General features: G+C 41.5%; 1 long non-coding RNA gene across 1 annotated transcript in view; it reads left to right on the top strand.

Moving 5' to 3' along the window:
• The window catches only part of LOC134731655 (uncharacterized), a 281433-nt gene that overhangs the window by 245916 nt on the left and 18341 nt on the right, over window positions 1–17176 (top strand). Inside the window, exon 3 of the long non-coding RNA XR_010114113.1 lies at window positions 9875–10016. This is a non-coding gene — a long non-coding RNA (uncharacterized lncRNA). The remainder of the gene's footprint in view (window positions 1–9874; window positions 10017–17176) is intronic.

A 17176-nucleotide genomic window follows, 5' to 3' on the forward strand; every position in this document is an offset into this window, starting at 1 on the left:
CCTGTCACAATATTCATCCTGAATTTTCTTGGTATATCTTTCCACATTTATTAATTCATTCAACACTCAATAAGTAGTTTTGAGTATCACATGGTTCTAGGCACTAGAGATATATGATAAACAAGGTATATGTGGTTCCTAACTCATGGAACTTTCATTCTAGTGGAGAAACAAACAGTAAACATGTAAGCAAATACATCAGAAAGCAATGAAGTCAATGAGGAAGTGGTCTAGATACAATACAGTAAACTTTGATATTGGATGTTGACTTTAGCTAGGTGGTCAAGGTAGACCTCTCAGAGGAAGTGACATTTGAGTTGCAAACCTAAATAAGAGAAGTATTCCATGCAGAAGGAAGAGCAAGCACAAAGCCCCCATGTTTCAGGGATAACTGGCATAGTTAAAGGACAGAAGGAGATTGCTTGTGGCTGAGCCTCATGAATAAAGAGAGTGGTAGAACATCAGATAGAAAAGTTGGACGGTATGAAAATCAAGACATTATTGCAGTATTTCAGGTAAAAAGTGATGGTAGCAACTTTCATCTCTAGCCATATGAAAGCAATTGTGACCATATTTACCCTTCTACTATAAGCCTTTTAAAAAACAGGCAAAATGTATGAAACAACTGTTTCCAGACATTAAAGAACAAGCAGCCCAGAATTGTGATTTGTGAAAAAGGGAAAACGGAGAAGATGAGTTCTGTGATACTCCAGCTTTTTGCCTGAAAACACATTGCAGAACCACAAAGCCGCAAATAGCTCCCAAGCCAAGGACAGTCTCACTGAGTTGAGAAGATAAATAGGAGTTCAGGGAGGTTGAGGTGGCTGGAAGTTGCAGGGGGGAGTTTCAGAAAGGAGAGAGTTCTTCAGAAAAAAAGATTCCCAGAAATCTCCAGGGAGACCCTGGAGACCCTTTAAAACTACATTTTAAATAAGCCCCTCCCTCTCTAGTTGATACTCGTGCATGCTAAAATTTGAGGATCACTTCTAGAGACCTAAGAAACCAGAATATTGAAGAAATGGATACAATGTCCTTAAGGAAATAGGCTGCATTTCTTATTACCACCTGATGTGGAGATAAATTTTACTACTGCAAATATACACTAAACTCTGTTCTAGCTGAAGACAAAAGGGGTCAGGAGACTCTCTCTTGACTTACAGGATTTAAGATTTCACAGGGTGGAAGAAACAGTCTGGCAAAGATGCTGTTCTTGACTCTCTCTAGTTTCTTTTTCAAAGCCATCACACTGATTCAGGTTTTAATCTCCTCAGCATGGAATATGTGTTTATTGGGGCCGATTTTTGCATTTCCCAGGTGTGAGTGCAAGCTTGTTTGCTTATTGGTTGGATGAGTGATTGAATAAATGAATTAATTAAGCCAGTGAGACCAGGATCTCGAAATAAGTCATTTCCATCTCTACTCTCATAAGGTTGGGTAAGGAGGTCAGCCTTATCAACTTCTGGTCTTTGGGAACTCCGTAGGAGCCCCTGATAGTTCATCATTCACTCTTTCCAGACAGCCCTGATTGAAGGCAGAAAATGACCCAACATTCTGCATGACCTGATCAAGGCCATACCCTGAGGCAGGGGACTACAGCTGAGAAATTTCGCTTTGACTGTCACTATGCCAAGGACCCAGCATCCTGTCAAGGTTTGGGATCAAATTTGGTTTTGAAAAGAGCAAAGAGAACAACATAATTTAAAAATCAAAGAAATTCATTTTAGTAGTAAAAGGTTAACAGCCTTTAGGAGGAACAATTTTTAATCACCCTCGTCTAGACTCTATCACTGGAATCACCAGCCACCGAGTGAAATATGGCCCAACTGCCGCCACCAAACAGCTCCTAAAGACTGTTGTATTTAATCATGTCTGTGCACCACTTATGGATTTTCATTATGACTCCCGATGCTGTTGCGCTGGGTAAAATATTAATATCCATAGTAATGATGCATGAAGCTTGGAGTGTAATTTCTTCACTCTTCTTGTCTGATATTAAATTGTTACCACTTTATCATTTGTGTAGAACTGCACGTTTCAATTAATCTTTCCATATCAGCAGCCCTGATTAATATAGATCATGATTCATAAGCTTATCGTCACTATAGTTTTAACAGATCATTTATAAAGATCTTAAATTTCAGGGTCTGGGAGGTGCAGCTGCTGTGTCCAATGTGCCTCTTTATTCTCTGTTCCAACAGAGCTTCTATACACCGGCTGTCACCTCCTGTTGAATAATTAATTTCAAGAACCAAATTTGCCCAAGAAAAAACACCAGAATGAAGGGACTGGCAATTGGCAGGGCACTGGTAGTGTTTGTTCACCTTTCCGTGCCCAGCCCGGATGTTGCCTGCCCTTCATAGACCGAACTGCTGCTTTGGGGGATTCACCACAGGTGTGTATGGGCTTCTGCTGGCTGCAGTGGGCAATCCCAGCCAGCACAGCCTTCCCAGGACAGTTGTTGAGATTTGATGGAGCATTGGATAACTTCCCAGGCAGCTGCTGCTGCTGCTCACATGAATCTACAGACCTCATCAGGTATGGCATGGTGCCTGGGGCCTTATGCTCATCCTGGAATACACAGTCTAAGCTGCGTGCTCAGTGTAGGGTGGGGATACACTGGGGAATTAGCAAGTGAGAGGTTTTTGAACATTTTTATAAACACCAAGGTCTTGGGCCCTTTAGTCAGGGGAAGATATTAAGGCTCAGAGAAGGCTATTTGGCCCACAGACACAGGGTTCATCATTGAGAACCTGGGAGCCATTGCACTGCCTCCCAACCAACTTGAAGCAGAAGCAGACCCATGCAGAACCCCTGGAGAACAGACCCCTCTCTTTGGACATAATAAGAGAGGACAGGAAATAAGGGAGACCTTACTGACTTTGTTGGGCCTGCATTTGAAGCTTAATTCCCATGGCTCAAATTGTTCAAAGACTTCAGGTACAAGAGAAAACATCTGGATGTAAATTTAAAAAAAAAAAAAAAAACTATTATGGTAACTGGTCTGGTAACAACTAACGTGGTAACATTTATTGACTTCAGAATCTTAATACTTTGTTTCAACCTCAATCAAATTGGGTAATTTTTTTAAATGCATTCTGAGTACATTTGTGCTCTTTGGTTTGATCAAATCTGTACATCTTTTATTGTACATCTTCTATGTGAAAGACATTATCCTAAGCCCTAAGGTTTGGGGCTATGTCTTCATTTGGGTCCCCCAGAAGAAAACTCTAGGACAAGAATTCAGGAGCGAGTCATTTATTTGGGAGGTGATCCTGGGAAACATCACTGAGGGAGTGAGGAGGTGCAGCATGGAGGAGAGGCAGCAGCAGAGGCTGTGTTGTCAAGTAAATTACCACTGTGGGCACCTGGGGCACTCTGGGAGACTGTAGAACTTGCCCCACAGATGTCTCAATGGTGGGTGAGGAACCCAAGTTATTTATTTAGCAAGTCCCTGTCTGTCACTGGAGGGACTGATTTCTGTGGCATTAACTCTCCCACACTCACTCCTGACTTGCCCTGCATGTCAGCAGAGTGATTCCTGCAGCCAGAAATAAAAGCTCTCAGATGAAGAGTGCAAGGCATCCCTAGCAAGCAGGCTTGACATTTAGAGGCGACGGTCAACAGAAGAAAAGCAGAGCCAACACCATTTTCTACAGTGACCCTCTAATCCCAAGCATTTGTTTACTCATTAATACAGAAAGTGTTCAGAGTTGTCCTCTTATCTACAACAGTCCACACAAGAGAGAGCAGTTGCTGAAAAAAAAAAAGTCCACTAAAGTTGTGAGGCTTTAAAAAAAGTTATGTAAATAGATCTTACATGTTTTATTTCAACTAAAACACACAAATGTGCATTTATTCACTATTATTTTGCTGCTGGGTCAGAATCTTTTCTTTCATTGTGCATGTGCTAAAGGAGTTCTGCCTTCCCTTTCCTGTGCAAACACCCACAATTTCAGCTTCTATGAGTTACAGCAATAACTTAAAGTCATTTTAAGGCATCTAAGTGCAGAAACTTTGTAGATGTTTATGTTTCCCAATCTTTTATAGTGATTTTACCCACATGTAATTCAACAGCTATTTTTTAGTGACTCACCTTTATCAAATCCAAAGCATTCAATTTAATGTTCAAAGAAGCAACAATTCCTCTTGTCACACTTATCATCAGTTTATGTAATGTTTAATTCAATTTCATGGTTACATTATTAAGCACAGCTATTATAAAACAGATTTATAAACCAAGACAACTAACACCTGGTAAGAGTACAGCTGGACCCCTGGATACCCAAGAGCATGGCCTCCTGTTGGTGAGCACTACTACTGCATCCCAGGCAAGTCTACAAGGTTGACTCATCTGGTCTTCCTAGTTACCTACGGATGAGTGGGGGACTGCGGTTATGCCTGCTTCACAGAAGAGGGTTTCCAGGCATACTTGCTCAGGGCCACACGGCCAGCAAATGACAGAGCTGGGTTTCTAACCCACGGTGTCTGATCCTAGAGTCCCAGGTCTTAACCACAATGCCACACTGCCCTGCCTAGAGAGTGATCTTTTACCTGGGTAATAAGGATTTATCTTCTACACTGTGACATTTTGAAAGTGAGGAGGCCACTATTGATAATAACACCCAACCCACAGATGTAAAACAGCACAGTCCTTGGTAACCCAGGACATCTGGCCACTCTGTTTTTTATCCTTGAGTGCTCAGTGTGTCATGGGTCCTGGCCAGAGTGTTAGTCAGGGGAAGGACTGAAGTGGTGGGCAGCTAAGGAAGCTTCAAGGGCAGGGGAGGTGCAGAACAGAGGAGAGGGCCTCACGAAGCTTACCAATTAAAATGGAAATAAAGTATGTCTACCTTAGTTATACTATAAGGTACCACAAGACTTTGTATATAAAGGGGTCAAGAGACATTGTAAATTTAAAATTATCATGACAGCCAGGCACAGTGGGATTACACTTGTAATCCCAACACTTTGGGAGGTCAAGGTGGGCAGAGGGCTTGAATTCAAGAGTTCAACACCAGCCTGGACAACACGGCAAAACCCCATCTCTATGAAAAATACAAAACTTAGCTGGATGTGGTGGTGCATGCCTGTAGTCCCAGCTACTTGGGAAGCTGAGGTGGGAGGATCTCTTGAACCTAGGAGGTTGAGGCTGCAGTAAGCCAAGATCATGCCACTGCACTCCAGCCTGGGTGACAGAGGAGACCCTGTCTCAAAAAATAAATGAATAAATAAATAAAAGTATCATGAGAGCTCAGAGGAGGGAGAGAAATTTTTCAACTCAGGAATCAAGAAGCCTTTATAGAGAAAGCAGTACTTAAGCTGGTCATTGAATATGGGCAGGTAGATTTGGAGTTGTAAAGGACGAGACCTTCCAGCAGGAGGAAAAAGAAGCAAAGGTAAAGAGGCAGGAAGCCAAGGGGGACATTAAAGCTTGTTAAGTAATTCTGTTTGCCTGACGAGTGACTGAATATTATGGACAGTGGGACGAAGGACTGGAAATTGCAGCCAAATCACAAGTGAACATCTAGATTTACTTGTGATATGGATAGCGAGCCAGGGTATGTTTTTAAACTAATAGATAACACAAGAAGCCCCAGAGCCTGGCCTGGCCACTTAAAGTGTAGGTTGTGTAGCCCACTATCTGGGGTTCAGTCTCTCTCTTCCCTTCACTTCTCTGTGACCTGAAACAGGTCTCATCTCTGGGTCTCAGTGATAGCATGTGTAATATGGGGATAATAATGGTACCTACCTCTTCGGATTGTGCAGATTAAATTCGTTTATACATTTATAAAGAGCTTAAAACAGTATACAGAAGAAGGGCTTTATAAGTATTAGCTATTATTAGTATGATTGAAGTTGAGCTTCAGACAGTTTAAGCTGGTGGCAGAGAAGGGTGGCTGGCAATGGGAGGAAAGAAAGAGAGGCCATGAGAAACTGAAGTGAGGAAGACAAGCAGTGGAGACAGAATGTGCATTGCTCATAACCATTTGGGGATTTTGAACCTTCTCCTTCCTACAACCACCCCCTATCCTCTCTCAGCCTCCAGGTTCCCCTGTGTGCCTCCCAGACAGCCCTGGGCAGGTGGCCCACACAAGACTCTCACATATGATGCTTCATCACTGAACAGGGCACCCAGCCTCCCTGACGCCCATTTTTACTCTTCCCATTCCTGTGAAAATGGGAACTAAAGCTGCCATAGTAGCTCTTCAATAAAGACCCTTCTTTCCCATAGCCTCACAACACAATCATATGCCACAAGTTTTTAATCTTGCACATCATTTTATGATTCACATCACATTTTTCTATGGAATGTTGACTTGCCTTATTCACTTATGTGTCCTCAGTGCTTAGCACAGAGCTTGGAAAAGAGTGAATGGTCTGGGACTGTTTACTGTCTGTATGAAAGAACCAATGGAATAATGAGTGTGCATTATCTCTTCCTCCATTTTTCTCTATCTCTTTGTTAAGCAAACTCATCTAGTCAAAAGACTTGGACGAAAGTCTGATACATAGCAATCGCTCAATAAGGGTGGTTAGTATATTTTATACTTAATCCTACTATACCGTTGTTTACAGTCTGCCCTGCTTAGGGCCTGGTGTGAGTATAGAGAGAAGGAAGCTCCTCGGGAGGAGGGCTTGGGTCCCCTTCCCAGTTGAATCCCCTACTCAGTTCAGAAGAGGTACCTGATTCATGTCCATTCAATTAAATTGGTTGAGCTTTAAACCCATCTGATTTGGTTTCAGGGGAGGTTAACAAATTTCTCAGTAATTGATGGCCTCCTCTTCCCCCATCACTGCACTGAACCTTTTGCTTCTCAATCAGATACCTGTACCTCGAGCTCTGCCCTAATGGTGTAGTGTGACCAGATGGGCCACAGGGTTGGGCCACTCCATCTGCCTCTGAGGATCAATTTCCCAGACTACTTCTTTACGATCACATCACAGACTTCATTGGGTTAATGAGGTTGTAGAGACAGCCTTATAGGTGACTTACCATACCCTTGCAGAATGGCCATCATCTTAGGAATAACAGAACTGCTTTAAGAACTGGTTTGTCCACTTATAAAATGGGGTAAATTATGTCTGTGTCTAACTTACAGGAATAACAAATAGGCTAATTAGATAATTGGAAGTTTTGTTGGGTTCTTTTAAAAGTGAAGCATTACAAAAGAAACTCCTATTGCTGAAATTATTTTTCAGAATGAACTTCTTAAAACTCTAGTCTCTTTTCTTCTTGGCCACACCCATTAGAGTGTGGAGATATTGTAGTTTTCATTAATACTAATCCAGTCTCTCAAAAGCTAAATTAGTAAAAATTCTGAATTCTACAGGTTTAGAAAGGAAATACATTATTATTATTATTATTATATTATTATTATAAATATATATTATATTTAAATGCAGACTAAAGGAGCTAAGGAAGAGGAGTAATGTTCCTAGAAGAAAGCATTATAAGATATGATTTAGATTTGGTGAGACTTGGGGTCTTGATTCCAGCTGACTCCTCTGAGCTTCAGTTTCTTCAACATGTGAGATAAATGGACTAGGTCATCCCCAAATTCCCTTCCCCTGTTACCAGGACAGTAACTCTTGCTTTGCAAATATGTTAAGAGATTTTTTAAATCCTTGTTTCAATTTATTTTCATAAGCAAATTAAACATTTGTCTGATATTTAATTACACTATTGTTTGCTTTAAAAATCCTTTCTTCATGGAGAAGTATTTCTGTACCTTAACCCAGCCTGACTCATCACACACCATATAACCCACAATTCATTACTGTGACATGTAAATGGCTAATGATATTCAAAGCAATGGTCCAGGACCCTCATCCCTGTCTTGAATCTAGCCTCCCATTGATCTTATTATCTCTGTCCAATTTGGAATACTGTCTGACTCAATGTTTCCATTTGGTCTCATACTTTAGAGGTTAAGATAGTTTGCTACATTATATCATGGCCAGAGTCCTAGGAACACTGAAATCCTTTTCTGCCTTCCTATCTGATATGGTTTGGCTCTGCGTCCCCACCCAAATCTCATCAATCTCATCTTGAATTGTAATCTCCATAATCCCCACGTGTCAAGGAAGGGACCTGATGGGAGGTGACTGGATCATGGGGGTGGTTTCCCCCATGCTGTTCTCATGATAGTGAGTGAGTTCTCAGGAAACCTGATGATTCTATAAGTGTTTGACAGTTCCTCTTTCACACGCTCTCTTTTACCCACTGCCATGCTTCCTGCTTCCCCTCCTGCCGTGATTGTAAGTTTCCCAAGGCCTCCCCAGCCATGCAGGGGGTTGTCTAACTTACAGAAATTATTCCTAATTCCTAACTTACAGGAATTATTCCTGTTATTCCTGAAAGTTAGATACTGTGAGTCAAACCTCCTTTGTTCATAAATTACCCAGTATCACGTAGTATCTTTATAGCAGTGTGAAAACAAACTAATACACTATCCTGCCAGAGAGTTCCCAAGGGAGCAGTGACAGGATAGGAATCATAGTATCTCCTTAACAGCTTTATTGAAGTATAACTGATATACCCCCCCCCCAAAAAAAACCTGTATATGTTTAATGTATACAATTTGATGAATTTGGAGTACTTAGTAATAGCTAAGTCCTTAGTAACAGCTAAGCCAGCAACTGGTAAATATAGGTCTCCCTTGTGATGCTTAGTTTAAGAAAGCAGATTTTTGGCTGGAGAAATGGAAAGAGAGAGAGACACCAAGCCCCAAGACAGGCCCTGGATCCGCTACACAACCACCAGTTTAGACTGAAGGGTAGACTCATAAGAATGGTTGGCTCATCCAAGGAGGTCATGTCCTGCTTCCATCTGAGGATCAGCTAGGCAGAGGCACCAGCCTTTGAAGCACTGTAATCCTACCCACCAGGAATGCAGGTCCAGTCAGACAGACCTATCTGACCTATCCAGTTGGCAATTTCTTTTCTCCTATGGTAGAGGTAGTAAACAGTGGACCAAGGTGGAAGTGAGAGCAGAAGGGGATTGAAGGGTCTCTTTTACCTATACTTCCCATGTTTGTGTTTGAGCCTCTGCTCTTCCCAATGGATTTTAACTGACTCTTACCTCTGACTCTCAGGACCTCCTATCCGAGCCCCCTTCCTGATTCCAATTCCTACAAACCCCTTGGTTGGTACCCTGGCTGTGTCAACCCCAAGCACGAATGTTGTTTTAGCTCGTCATCTCCCACTTTCAAGATATGTAATATAAGAGTGAAGATTCCTTAGTGCCTAAGAAAGGGATTTTAAGAGAGATTTAATAACTACATGAGACTTTAGGAAAATTTAACCACAAGAGAAAATATATGTGTTCATGTGTGCATGTGGATATATAGAGACAGAATATTTATTTTTTAAAAAAGGAGAGTATCACTTGACACAAATAAGAACACTGTAAAAACCACAAAAGTTTCATGATTGAGAGAACAATTCTCATTTGTTTCCAATGCCCCAGGATAAATCAGGGCCAATTTATCTACACTCCAGGTCTGAATTTCTTTACCCCCTCTCCTCCTACTTAAAAGATACCCAGCCTCAAACTCATCAAACTCAAGACTATTTGGGTCTTTTAGAATTATAATTTTGCTTCTTTATGTCTTTATTGCTCCTTTGATACAGAAATTGAAAAAAAGAGAAAGATATGAAGGAGAACAACAAAAAGCTATAATTATGAAGATTCAATTTAATTTTAAAGCTTGTGGACAGAAAAGAAGAAGCTAGAAAAGAAGGAACCAAATTAATTTAGCAGGGAAGCATTGCATGAAATATTGTTGAAGTTTAATAACCATGCAAAGACAGATTATATGTGTGGAAAAATTAGTTGTACGACCTCATAATAGTCTATTAATATTTCCTACAGGCGCAAAACCCTTTCCTGAATAATTGTGACAAAGTAATCTTTTGAAAAAGAGAGAGTTGAAAAAAGAATCTTCAAAAGGGGACAGTGATGATGAAGGCGCAGGAAGGAGAAGGAGACTCTATGTCAGTCAGGAAATCTGCAGGTATGTTTGATATAACTCACCATGGCAAGACAAGAGAAATCAAGCTCACAGATGACCAGAAATCATGTGGAAGGCACACACATGGGCACAATTGCACTGCAGATCTGTAAAACAAATAGTGTGGCTTTTAGACATAACTTAGTTGATTTCATAGATCTTTATGAAAATTATTTCGTATTCCTGCCTATGAGGTCAACATGATTGAGTTCTCAATCATGCAGATGAAAAAACTGAGATGCGTAACAATACAGTCACTGGTTCCAGAGGCCCCCAGGAGATGCAGGAGGAAAAAGGGAGGCCCTGGCCTCAGACAGTGCAGTGGGCCTGGCTGCCTCCCATCGACCCAAGGAAATGGAATGGCTGCTTCTGGCTTTGTCTTCCTTGCAGAGGCCTAAACCTACTTCTTCTTTTACAAAGTCTGAGCTCCCAAGAGGAAAGCATCTGAATTCCTTTATTTCTGATTTCACAGTAGAGATAGTTTATTTTATATATCCCAAATTCCAGAAGTTGTCTAGTAAAGATGCAATATACTTATTAATTAAATTGGGTCCCATTTGGGGAAGGAAAGGGGGTAAAGGTAAAGGATGTAATATTTGTCAATAATCTATTATTTCCAAAGTGTGAAAATATATTACTTTCTCTAATTATTACAACAAATTTTCAAAGCAGTTGGCATTAGGCCTATTATGCAGAAGATGCTTCTAATTTCACCTCGTTCTGGGAACTGGCAGAGTTAAGGGGTTAAACCAAACACACTACCTCCAAAAAAAGATCTTTGCCTGTGAAAGGATTGATTATGTTTGTTCCCATTTTCCTCCTACAAAGGTCTCTCCTGTTCTTTATTGACTCACAGAGGCTGCCTCTATTGCTGGAATCTTGGCCCCAGTTGTTAAAATTACCTCTATTGAGGACATGGCTTGTGTTGAGGGACCACATTTCTTCCCTGTGGAGCACAGTCCTGCCATAATTTAGCCTCTCCACTGCATAGGTCCTGATGACTTGGGTTATGTAGGATAAGGGTCATGATCAATGAAAAGTTCAGTTTATGAAAAGTCTGCAGGACTTCATGGACAACTGAGAACTCACTTTTTCCAGAATAAGATGATCAGAATATCTGAAACACGAACACGTGAGATAAAATAGTTGAAAATCTGACAGGAAACACTGAAGAATTTTGGATGGCATAACAGGTGGGGTAGGGCTCCATTTATTACAACTCCCTTCTTTGGATAAGCACCATATTGAGACCTTTAAGGAGCAAAACTATTCCCCCAGGTTTCTACCTAGTGGTAAGGGGTAGAATAGGTTAACACTCTATTTTGGTTTAGCCATATTGAGCCAAAGTATATGTGTATGGCTGGGACAATGGGACACACATCAGCATCTTCTCAGAGGGCCATGGTGGCTATGGCACATAATGTATTGGACTGTGGAGGGTTATTTACAGAATTTGGGTTTGATTGATATGATCAAGGCCAGCACCAAATTTTAACTTTCACTTCTTTTGCTCCTTATGGGCCACACCAAGACCCATCCTCTCCACCTTGAACTCTTCAGTACATTATTCTTGGTCCAACACATCAAAGTGGTGGTCATAGGTACTAATTCTGTGCAGGATTATACTTGCAGCTCAGGAATCATGAAAAGCTTCATAGGCTCCTCTTCCCATTCCCAAGTCCTCTCTTTTTGTAGAAATATTGAGACCTTTCCTTGGACTATAGAAAGCAAGGTACATCCCCAGTTCAGATGTGTCTCTGCAAATCAAGAAGTGACTGTTTCAGGCCAGGCAAAGACAATAAGCATTCATTAGGAATGAACACTCCCAGAAGCCAGGTGACAGCCACATGGTGTGTGAGGTATGATAAAGCTTAAATTCTAGGAACTTATCCTAGAAGCTCAAGGATATCTACTGATGAGACAGCAATAATAATAAGGTTGTTTGAGACTATGTTGGGAAGGGTCATCCTTGGGGAGCCCCAAAGGGTCAAATCCTGATTTGGGGGTATAGAGTTCAAATGTTGCAGCCAAGGCCCCTGTATTAGCTTGTTCTCACGCTGCTAATAAAGACATACATGGAATAAAACTGGATAATTTATAAAGGAAAGAGGTTTCATTGACTTAGTTCACCATGGCTGGGGAGGCCTCAGGAAACTTACAATCGTGGTGGAAGGGGAAGCAAACATGTCCTTCTTCACATGAGAGCAGGAAGGAGAAGTGCCAAGCAAAAGGGGTAAAAGTCCCTTAAAAAACCATCAGATCTTGTAAGAACTCACTATCATGAGAACAGCATGAGACTAAATGCCTCCGTGATTAAATTACCTCCCACTGGGTCCCTCCCACAACGTGTGGGAATTATGGAAACTGTAATTCAAAATGTGATTTGGGTGGGAACATGGCCAAACCAGATCATTCTGCCATGGCCCTTCTCAAATCTCATTTCATAACATTTTAAAACACAATCATGCCCTTCCAGCAGTCCCCCAAAGTCTCAATTTATTCCAGCATTAACTCAAAACCCCAAGTTCAAAGTCTCATCTGAGACAAGCAATCACCTTTCACCTATGAACCTGTAAAATCAAAAACAACTTAGTTACTTTCTACATACAATAGAGGGGACAGGCCTTGGGTAAATACACCCACTCCAAATGGGAGAAATTGGCCAAAACAAAGGGGCTATAGGCCCCATGCAAGTCTGAAATCCAAAAGAGCAGTCATTAAACATTGAAGTTCCAAAATGATGTCCTTTGACTCCATGTCTCACATCCAAGTCATGATGATGCAAGAGGTGGCCTCTCATGGCCTTGGGAAGCTCCCACCCCTGTGGCTTTGCAGGGTACAGCCCCCATCCCAGCTGCTTTCATAGGCTGCTGTTGAGTGTCTGTGGCTTTTCCAGGTGCATAGTACAAGCTGTCAGTGGAGCTACCATTCTGGGGTCTGGAGGACAGTGGCCCTCTTCTCACAGCTCCACTAACCAGTGCCCCAGTGGGGGCTCCAGCATCACATTTCCCATCCACACAGCCCTAGCAGAGGTTCTCCATGAGGGCCCCACCCCTGTAGCAAACTTCTGCCTGAACATCAAGGCATTTCTATACATCCTCTGAAATCTAGGCAGAGGTTCCCAAACCTCAATTCTTGTCTTTTGCACACCCATGGGACCAACACCACATGGAAGCTGCCAAGGCTGGGTGCTTGCACCCTCTGAAGTAACATCCTAAGCTGTACCTTGGCCCCTTTTAGCAATGGCTGAAGTGGCTGGGATGCAGTTCTGAGACTGCTCACAGCAGGGGCACCCTAGACGCAGCCCAGGAAGCCATTTTTGTTCCTAGTCTGGGCCTGTGATGGGAGGAGCTGCTTTGAAGACCTCTGACGTGCCTTGGAAACATATTTCTTATTTTCTTGGTGATTAACATTTGGCTTCTCATTACTTATGCAAATTTCTGCAGCCAGCTTGAATTTCCCCTCATAAAATGGGTTTTTCTTTCCTATTGCATTGTCAGACTGCAAATTTTCTGAACTTTCATGCTCTGTCACCTCTTGACTGTTTTGCTGCTTGGAAATTTCTTCTGCCAGATACCCTAAATCATCTCTCTCAAGTTCAAAGTTCCACAGATCTCTAGAGCAGGGGCAAAATGCCAGCAGTCTTTTTGCTAAAGCATAGCAAGGGTCACCTTTGCTCCACTTCCCAACAAGTTCCTCATCTCCATCTAAGACCACCTCAGTCTGGACTTTATTGTCCATATCACTATCAGCATTTTAGGCAAAGCCATTCAACAAGTCTCTAGGAAGTTCCAAACTTTCACACATTTTCCTGTGTTCTTCTGAGCCCTCCAAACTGTTCCAACTTCTGCCTGTTATCCAGTTCCTAAGTCGCTTCCACATTTTCAGGTATCTTTACAGCAGCACCATACTCTTGGTACCAATTTACTGTATTAGTCCATTCCCATGCTGCTATAAGAATATATCTGAGACTGGGTAATTTATAAAGGAAAGAGATTTAATTGACTCACAGTTCAGCATGGCTGGAGAGGCCTCAGGAAACTTACAATCATGGGAAAATGGGAAGAAAACACATCCTTCTTCACATGGCAGCAGGAAGGAGAAGTGCCAAGTAAAGGGGGGAAACCCTCTTATAAAACTGTCAGGTCTCATGAGAACTCATTCACTATCATGAGAACAGCATGAGGGTAAATGCCCCATGATTAAATTACCTTCCACACTGTCCCTCCCAGGACACATGGGGATTATGAGAACTACAATTCAAAATAAGATTTAGGTGGGGACACAGCCAAACCATATCAGCCCCCATTACCTTGGGGACACAGGACTTTTATATCTTATCCAATTTCTGGCATGTTTTCTTATATTCTACTTCTTCACAAAAATTATTTTAGCCATGCCCACAATTAGAAACAGCATGTTTTAACATACTCCCAATTTCATTCACCAATTTTATAGGATCTATTAATTAGTTCATTCTCCAGACACTGATTAAGCACCTATGTTCTGTGCCTGCTCAATGTTGAAATGAATAACTTAGTCTTTGGGTTTCAAGATTATCTATCTCCATGTATACCTATGTAACAAACCTGCACATTCTGCACATGTATCCCAGAACTTAAAGTATAATAAAAATTTAAAAATTTAAAAAATGCGCATGAAGACCTACATTTTAACTAAAATTTATAAATATACATTAAAATTCACCATCTTTTCATTAGTCCACTGATTATTATGAGACCTTGGCTTTCTTGTAATAAACCATAACCAAAAGGCACAGTTTCTTTAAAGCAAGGCAAATCTTTACTTAAAATAAAAAAGCAATCTAAGAGAAAAAAAAGAGAGATTATCTATCTCAGGACCTAAGACTATATTCAGAAAATCAGACACAAAAACACTCAGGATTTTCCAGCCCGAAAATTCTTTATGACTAATAAGGTAGGACAACACACATGTTAAATTATGAATGTATTGGCCGGGCGCGGTGGCTCAAGCCTGTAATCCCAGCACTTTGGGAGGCCGAGGCGGGCGGATCACGAGGTCAGGAGATCGAGACCACGGTGAAACCCCGTCTCTACTAAAAATACAAAAAATTAGCCGGGCGCGGTGGCAGGCGCCTGTAGTCCCAGCTACTCAGGAGGCTGAGGCAGGAGAATGGCGTGAACCCGGGAGGCAGAGCTTGCAGTGAGCCGAGATTGCGCCACTGCACTCCAGCCTGGGCGACAGAGCGAGACTCCGTCTCAAAAAAAAAAAAAAAAAAAAAAAAAAAAAAAAAAAAATTATGAATGTATTAAACCTTCTTTTGCCTTTTCTTATTATTTTTTCCCTTTCATCAGCCAGTTGGAAAATCCATGGCCATTTTTAATTATTGTAAAATTGGCGGCCAGATGTTTTAGGGAACATATGTATTTTACAGACCCGTACCTAAGACATAGGTACATAGCCTACAAATAACCCATAACTCCCCAGCTTCTGAAAGAACATACTCACTTCCACTGTCCTCACTCTGGCCATTCTGAACTGCAACCCAGCTATGATAAACTGATGACACCATCTGCTGTTTGGAGCAGGGAACAGTAGTGCTCACAGTAGTTTTAATAATTAAAACTTAATTTAATCTGTCTTCCCTACTTCCTTGCCTTTCCTACCCAACCAGAAATGTGCACATGCTGAATCCATTTTTTCTCTGTCTCTCGGTACTCCCCTGCTTTTTGTTAGTAAGTTAGTGAGCTAGTTTGTTTACACATATTCTGATATATAGAATCAGGAAATATTTTTCACACATATATACCAACATCTGCTTCAACAGCTTTGCTCATATTGTTCCCCTGTTAAGAAAGTCTCCACCTCATTTCTCATGATCTTCCTCACTGATTTTCTCTTAATTTTCTTTGGTCCATACTGGAATTAGAAATCTTCTCCTTATTATTATTTTTAAATAGACTATTTCTAGTGATGCATCCATGTCAAGAGAAAGAAAAGCCAGGAGTTGCCCACCAGGTACAAATCAAGGCAAGTTTAGTTCTCCATGCAGAAGGTCTGCGCTTTCTTGTCCATTCCCACCTAAACACTTTTGCAACTGCTGTTCCTTGTTCCAAGAAAGTCCTGCTCTCGACTCTTTACTTCCCTAAAGTTTTCAGTTTCCCACCTGACCTCCTCTAGGAAGTCCTACTTATTCCAGACCCCCTCCTTCTCTGAAACCCAATGCTTTAATCACTGTATTCATTTCCTAGGGCTGCTGTAACAAATGACCACAAACCAGATGGCTTAAAACAAATTTATTTTCTCACAATTCTGGAAGCCAGATGTCCAAACTCACGGTGACAGCAGGGGTACACTCCCTTCCAAGCCTCCAGGAGAGAATCCTTCCTTGCCTCTTCCAGGTTCTGGTGGCTTCTGGTCTTCCTTGGCTTGCAGCAGCGTGACTTCAGGCTCTAACTCCCTCTTCACACAGCCTTCTCTCCTATCTGTGTTCTCTTCTCTTCTTAAAAGGACACCAGGTATCAGATCTAGGTCTCACCCTAAGCCAATATGATCTTATCACTAATTTTACCTTAATTACATATGCAAGGACCTTTATTCCAAATAAGATCCCCTTTTGAGATTCTGGGTAAATATGAGTTCTTTTGGGAGACACCACTCAATTCCCTACAATCATATACTGTTTTGGCTTTATTTTAAATCTTTTTGCCTTGTTTTCAGAATAAAGTTGCTAATTGTTTAAGAGACTTTTGAATCTCTGGTAGTAACTAAAGCAGAGGATAAACTTAGATTTTTAAAATTCTTTTAAATTTTATTAAGAAACATTCAGTTGTGTGTGTGTTGTTGTTGTTGCTGTTGTTTTTAGTACTTTCACTCTTTTTTTTTTTTTTTTTTTTTTGAGACAGGTCTCACTCTGCCAGCCAGGCTAGAATGCAGTGGCATAATCATGGTTCACTTCAGCCTCGAACTCCTGGGCTCAAGCAAGCCTCCCTCCTTAGCACCCTGAGGAGCTTGTACTACAAGCGCATGCCACCACACCAAACTAATTTTTTCTAATTTTTGTAGAGACCGGGTCTCACTATGTTGCCCAGGTTGATCTCGAACTCTTGGCCTCATGCAATCCTCCAGCCTTGGCCTCCCAAAGTCCTGGGATCACAGGCGTGAGCCACCACAACTGGCAG

Source organism: Symphalangus syndactylus, chromosome 10 (genome assembly GCF_028878055.3).
Source record: "Symphalangus syndactylus isolate Jambi chromosome 10, NHGRI_mSymSyn1-v2.1_pri, whole genome shotgun sequence".
Classification (NCBI taxonomy): Eukaryota; Metazoa; Chordata; class Mammalia; order Primates; family Hylobatidae; genus Symphalangus; species Symphalangus syndactylus.